Genomic DNA, 6928 nt, shown 5'->3' with positions numbered 1-6928 from the left:
CTGCCTGTCCCACTATGTACAACAAGGACATGTTCTACCGCGGTAAGTTATTACATATATATCTTTTAGAATGCTGCCTGTCCCACTATGTACAACAAGGACATGTTCTACCGCGGTAAGTTATTACATATATATCTTTTAGAATGCGGCCTGCCCCACTATGTACAACAAGGACATGTTCTACCGCGGTAAGTTATTACATATATATCTTTTAGAATCAATTATTTCACATAAATTCTAAATGCAAGTTGGTAGTTAATGTGTGTTTATGTTAAACAAAACTGCTGATTTGGTTGTGCATTAGAAAGATACCAAAAAGTTGGCTAAACAAGAGTATTGGTTGACTTTAACAGATAGATATTGAGAACACTTGCTTTCAACCACAGAAACCCATTTCTCTGACTGACATTTCTAGCACATAGCAATGCGAACAATAATATGTAGAAAATAAAATATTTAAAAATTATGAAATGTATCTTTAGTTTCTTCTCGAATATTAATATTTGTTTTATTTTAATCTAATCAAACAGCACGGGATCTTATGGAACACATTAGCTGAACGCCAATGCCAGTAACCCCCAAGGTTTAGACATAGCTGTCCTCAGTCTACAGCTGCTGATTCAGACAGAATATAACTAATTCGAAGCACCCGCCGTATACGTGGTTACTCTTAATCAGAGCGGTCCTGCATGGCCAGGTGGTTAGGGTGCTTGACTAGCAATCTATCCCACCAAACATGCTCGCCATTTCAGCCGTGGGGGCGTTATAATGTTACGGCCAATCCCACTATTCGTTGGTAAAAAGAGTAGCCCAAGCGTTGGCGGTGGGTGGTGATGACTAGCTGCCTTCACTGCTAAATTAGGGACCGCTAGCGAAGATAGCTCTCGTGTAGCTTTTCGCGAAATTCGAAACAAACCAAACTTAATCAGAGCTTCGTAAATAAATACCTTTATCACCCGGTTTCTCATCCAGAAAACTGAATGGTTAAAAGTGTACAGGTGGTTGAAGATTAAAGTCACAAATAGATAGAAAACGCGATATTTCAGGTACAGTACCTGTTGCTCGTCTGGTCAAGTTTTTTATTGATCTGCATGCATATAACATGAGACATTTAGACCAGAAAATTTACACCTACAGCAGAGACGTCCGATGGTTTTATTTACTAATTTCCTCTATTTTATTATCACAACCATTGTATCTTTACAACCATCTTGTTTTCAAACTGACCAGTTATAAAACCTCTTTAATTCTTTCAGTACATTATACTGTCATTATTATTATTATCATTAATATTTATCAATGTTTTGACTAAAATATGAATTACTATATAACAAAAATATTACCTGAATATTTTATTTAATGTGATTTCTGGCAATTACAATTAGAAGGTTTAAAAGTTGCATTTATATAAATATGTATGCATTATATGTACTTATTTTTTTTACTGATTACATGTATTTCTTTGCATATTTCAGCTAATATCAGAAGCCCAGGCTTTCAATGATATTTGTAAAATTAATGAATATTTGGTGAAATGTGGCTTGAAAAATTGGACTTTTGATAAAACGAATGATTGAAATTTTCTTAAAATGGAAGAAAAAATATTTATACTTCTTTGATGGCGTCCGTCCTCTTCATTCTTCTCTGCACAGTCAGTCAAAACGATGAAGAAGAAAAAAAAATCAAGGTAGGGGCGTCTTTTGTTTGAAATATTGTCAAGTTTTTCTGTTATAAGCATTTTACACTTAAAATTGGGCTACGCCTGATCATGGCCATCAGAAACAACGTTATCGGTGATGGAGAAAGCAGATTTAAGGACAGCAAGAGACCTGAAACATCGTTCTTATAAAGTAGGGTTAATCCTCAGTGGTAGTAGTTAAATCAAAATAAAAGGATTTATTCTAGTTAACAGCAGGTTAATTCCAATTCTAAAGAAAGCATAATGTGGAGAAATGGACGTTATTATCTTTCAGTTTCTTGTTATCTTTAAAAACGTTTCCTCTGAAGTAAGCTTTTACTTGTTGATTATAAAATAGTATGTTAGCTTCTACAATAATATAAAGAACGGACACTCTAACTAAAACGTTTGGAACCTGTTAGAAAGTAAATGTATGTGAGTATAATGCTCTGATAATGAATTAATCACCATGTTTATTTACTGATCCAATACCGCTTTCCACAAAGGAGATTATACTTCAAATGTTTCAATTATATATTGTTTATGCCCCTAACAACAAGCTAAGGCGTTATGGTATCAAAAACCACTGATATAAATGGCGTTTCAACTAAGGATTTTTATAAATTGCAAACCAGCTATTCTGATGGAATCTGGTGTATACATCGAGCCAAAGATCTCGTGCAACAAATAGATTATAGTTCAAATATTGTTATACAGAGATTTGACTGCGTTGTATTAAAAGTATTTTGGATATGCAAATTAGCAAGGCACGTGACAACCAAGCCGATACAAAGTCGAAGTAGAACGGAATGTATCAGAACTACATTTTGACATTGTTTGGCGTTTTCTAGTTGTGTGATGCCAACAAAAATTAATTGTTTTGAGAAAGATATTTAACAACCCTTTGCAACATAAACTATTCAACCACTCATATCGTATAGATTTGATCGGATCGAGGAATTTCTAAGAAAGGGATATCACATGTACTTAATTGCATTGAAAAACAAAGTATGGATCAACTTGGGACACCAGGACCATCCAGAAAGATATTTGTAACAAATCCTGCCCTAGACATGGTAAGCGAAGTTCGACGTCATGTGAAAGGTGAGATCCCACAAACATAAAGGTCAGTGTTGATAATCTCCGTCTGATAAAGTGAAACAAGTCACGTGTACACAAGTTGCTTCCATGATATATCCGTTCAACCATCACATACCTCAAGCAGCGCCTACGGATTTCTGTGCAATCTCACTATTCAAACAGTCACTGCGAAACCGTCTTTCTCGTCCATCAGATAAATTATTGAACGATGCAGGGAAGAGTGGTGTGCTTTGAGCATGACAGTCTTACGACGGAATTTTTCGTAATAGAAACTATGTTGCAGAGCTACTGTGAAGACGTCCTGCTGTCAGCTACAGCATGAGCAGGCGTGGTGAAAAAGAGTGCAACGACGTGGTGAGGCTACTCAACCGTTTTGATATAACCTGTTCGACCTTCTGCATATATCTTTAAGCCATAAAGAACAGGATGGTTTAAATCATTATCAGTCTTACAATGATATGATATCTCTGCCAGTAAGTTACACCTTAACACTAACTGATGCATTACGTACTGAACGCGTAATAAAACTTATCCAAAGATTTTGCGTTGTTTTAAATATAAATGATGTTTCATTTACTAGATATATTTTGTGACCTTAACGAAAAATAAGCAGTTACAAGTTATCTTTGGGAAAAAATCAATAACTCTTCCAAAATTATCTTTCCATTGTGATATAATCTTAAGCAGTATCATAAATCCTGAAAAAAAAAGGTTCGTGTCTTTTTTTTTTTTTTTCTGCAGCCCCATCACCAAAGGAAACAGCTGCGTGGTCTAGTCGCCAAAAAGATCGTTTACAGTCTTCTCGAGAAAAAACAGGGAACTTATTTTCACATAGATCTATAGGCTCTCCGTGCAAAGTTCTGTTGGATTGGGTGACTGTCTATCTGGATAGCCTAAGCCTGAAATTATTTTTATTACCTTCGTTTTCCTTTGGAGTCCTGTTTCGTGCTGCCAAAACAACCAAACTAATTCTCTCTCTCTCTCAAGTTATGTTTCTAGTGTTAAAAAAAATATTTGTCTACGTGTAAAGTTTCTTAAGAAAAAAAAGAGAGATGAATCCCACAGTTTGTGACATTACGTGGGGGTTTTGTTCTGAAAATGTCTGTTTCCCAAGTTTATTGATAATTTATTTAAAATATATGAGGAAAATGTAAAAAAAAAAAAATAGAGTTATACGTTTCGATGAAAGTGGGTTTTATAAGTTTCGAATGTGAGTTAGTTTCGTAATCATTGATTTTGTAAACATGAAATGAAAGTATATTAAGTTTTGGGTAAGAGTGAGTTTTATAAATTTTGGATGAGAATGAATTTTATAAGTTTTAGATGATATGAGTTTTGTAAGTTTTGGATAGAAGTGAGTTTCACGTGGCTTGGATGAGTGTGAGTCTGATAAGTTTTGAATGTGAGTGAATTTAGTAAGTTTTGAATGAGAATTAGGTTTTAAGTTTTGAATCAGATCGACCAAAACTATAGAGATTAGATAATGGCTGTGTCTTAGGTAAGTACTAATGCATACCAAACCGCAACGTGATATGTTTTTTCTTAAAGTATCACAGAAATTAAATCCAAGTAGGCTCAGTAGAATCGTACATCTATAGCGTTATATTTATTCACATAATTCTCACTTGTCCATGCTCCTTCGACAGATTTAAAATATTTGCAAACTACAAAACAGGTTTGTTAGAACTTCTTATAAAGTTTGTTGACAAAGTTTTCATCTCACTACCGTTCCCTCTTCCTTCATCTAGAGTATAAGCTACTTTTTTTTTCTTCTTGTCAAAGCCTTTGTATTTTAGATATTCGAAGTAGAGATGGTTTCTATAATCCACTAAAACCCAGAGAATGGAGGATGACTAAAGCTGACGGAAATGTTGTTCACTGTTCCCATGTTTAATGGTGTCAAACAAGAAAATTCTGATCTTGTTGTGAGGGAAGAAAGATCCCTGGGGTGTTAGGAAAAAAAAAATTTTGGAGAGCTGACATCCATTCCGTGAGATGTAAAATTATTGCGTTCGACGAGTACGTCTCCGTGTTTTATATTCGATTTCGCACGTTTTAGCATACAGTCCACAAAACATTCACTCGATCGATAATATTCATGAGAAAAATCAATGAAGGAAAAAAAGAGGGAGAGATCTGTTCTTAGACTTTAAACTTTCATATATAACGGTGTAGAGAACGGAATACTTGATAAAACGCCAAGAAGTTGACTTTATGTTTATCAGGGTTACAGTTACAAACAATTATGTTTATCAGGGTTACAGTTACGAATAATTATGTTTATCAGGGTTACAGTTATGAACAATTATGTTTATCAGGGTTACAGTTATGAACAATTATGTTTATCAGAGTTACATTTATGAACAATTATGTTTATCAAGGTTACAGTTACGAATAATTATGTTTATCAGGGTTACAGTTACGAACAATTATGTTTACCAGAGTTACAGTTACGAATAATTATGTTTATCAGAGTTACATTTATGAACAATTATGTTTATCAAGGTTACAGTTACGAATAATTATGTTTATCAGGGTTACAGTTATGAACAATTATGTTTATCAGAGTTACAGTTACGAATAATTTTGTTTATCAGAGTTACATTTATGAACAATTATGTTTATCAGGGTTACAGTTACGAATAATTATGTTTATCAGGGTTACAGTTACGAACAATTATGTTTATCAGAGTTACAGTTACGAATAATTATGTTTATCAGGGTTACAGTTATGAACAACTATGTTTATCAAGGTTACAGTCATGAACAATTATGTTTATCAGGGTTACAGTTATGAACAATTATGTTTATCAGGGTTACAGTTACGAATAATTATGTTTATCAGGGTTACAGTTACGAACAATTATGTTTATCAGGGTTACAGTTACAAACAACTATGTTTATCAGGGTTACAGTTATGAACAATTATGTTTATCAGGGTTACAGTTACAAACAATTATGTTTATCAGAGTTGCATTTATGAACAATTATGTTTATCAAGGTTACAGTTTATTTATCACAGTTACAGTTTGTTCACTTGCTTTACACGTTCTCATGTCAGTGCCCCCCCCCCCAAAAAAAGGTATTTTACCAAAAAACGAGAATTTAGTAAATACCGTAAAAGTAATTATACCACATATCATCTCGGCAGTAAAGACAAATATTGTGATATTCGATCTGGGTTTTTACATGAAACTCCTGTGATAATGTTACCTGCTTGCCAGAAAGTAAATAATGTCAACATTCATTTCTTAACAATTATAAAGAAAACACAGATCTCAACTCAATATGGATCTAACAATCTCCTTGCGTTATGTGTACACCAAATGTTCCAGTTTAGTGTCTTCCTTTGATATCACGTGAGGAGCGAGAGAGAGTGGGGTTTCCAAAGCTTACCTCTACCAGTAGCAGTAATCCTCATATTATTGTATCAAAATAAAGTGTTCTTTGTTGTACAGACAATAAAACATGTGTTGAAAGATTATTACAATTTTCTGTGGATATTGTTGTTTATAACAACGTTACAAACAGTTCCATTAAACAGTAATTTTCTGTGGATATTGTTGTTTATAACAACGTTACAAACAGTTCCATTAAACAGTAATTTTCTGTGGATATTGTTGTTTATAGCAACGTTACAAACAGTTCCATTAAACAGTAATTTTCTGTGGATATTGTTGTTTATAACAACGTTACAAACAGATGACGAATAAAAATGTTCCATTAAACAGTTATGAAAGCTCAATGTTCAATAACTTGTATCTGATCAACAGCTGTTGATTAAATATTTAACAGGTGTCCTAAATGTAAGCTACATATTAATTATCAGATTTAATTGTTGTACAGTTAGTTTTTTAACACATTCTGCGTTTACTTACTGAAGATATCAAAGTAGCTTGTTTCTCTATCTCACCTGTTAATGTTGATATCCATCTGGTATTGGTATGTATCCACCACACACTTACTAACTTAATCGGTTCAACCTAACCTGTTGGTGTTGGATACATACCAATACCAGATGGATATCAACATTAACAGGTGAGGTTGAACCGATTAAGTTAGTAAGTGTGTGTTGGATACATACCAATACCAAATGGACATCAACATTAACAGGTTAGGTTGAACCGATTAAGTTAGTAAGTGTGTGGT

At 33.7% G+C, this 6928-nt stretch overlaps 1 long non-coding RNA gene across 1 annotated transcript; it reads left to right on the top strand.

Moving 5' to 3' along the window:
• Positions 1-8: 8 nt before the first annotated feature.
• On the top strand, positions 9-6263 carry LOC111089671. The gene is made up of 3 exons (XR_002613884.1): positions 9-188; positions 1476-1687; positions 3521-6263. It is a non-coding gene; the product is annotated as an uncharacterized LOC111089671 (long non-coding RNA).
• The last annotated feature ends 665 nt before the right edge of the window (positions 6264-6928 follow it).

Source organism: Limulus polyphemus, unplaced genomic scaffold, assembly GCF_000517525.1.
Source record: "Limulus polyphemus unplaced genomic scaffold, Limulus_polyphemus-2.1.2 Scaffold6985, whole genome shotgun sequence".
Lineage (NCBI taxonomy): Eukaryota > Metazoa > Arthropoda > Merostomata > Xiphosura > Limulidae > Limulus > Limulus polyphemus.
This window is presented reverse-complemented; position numbering and strand designations above follow the sequence as displayed.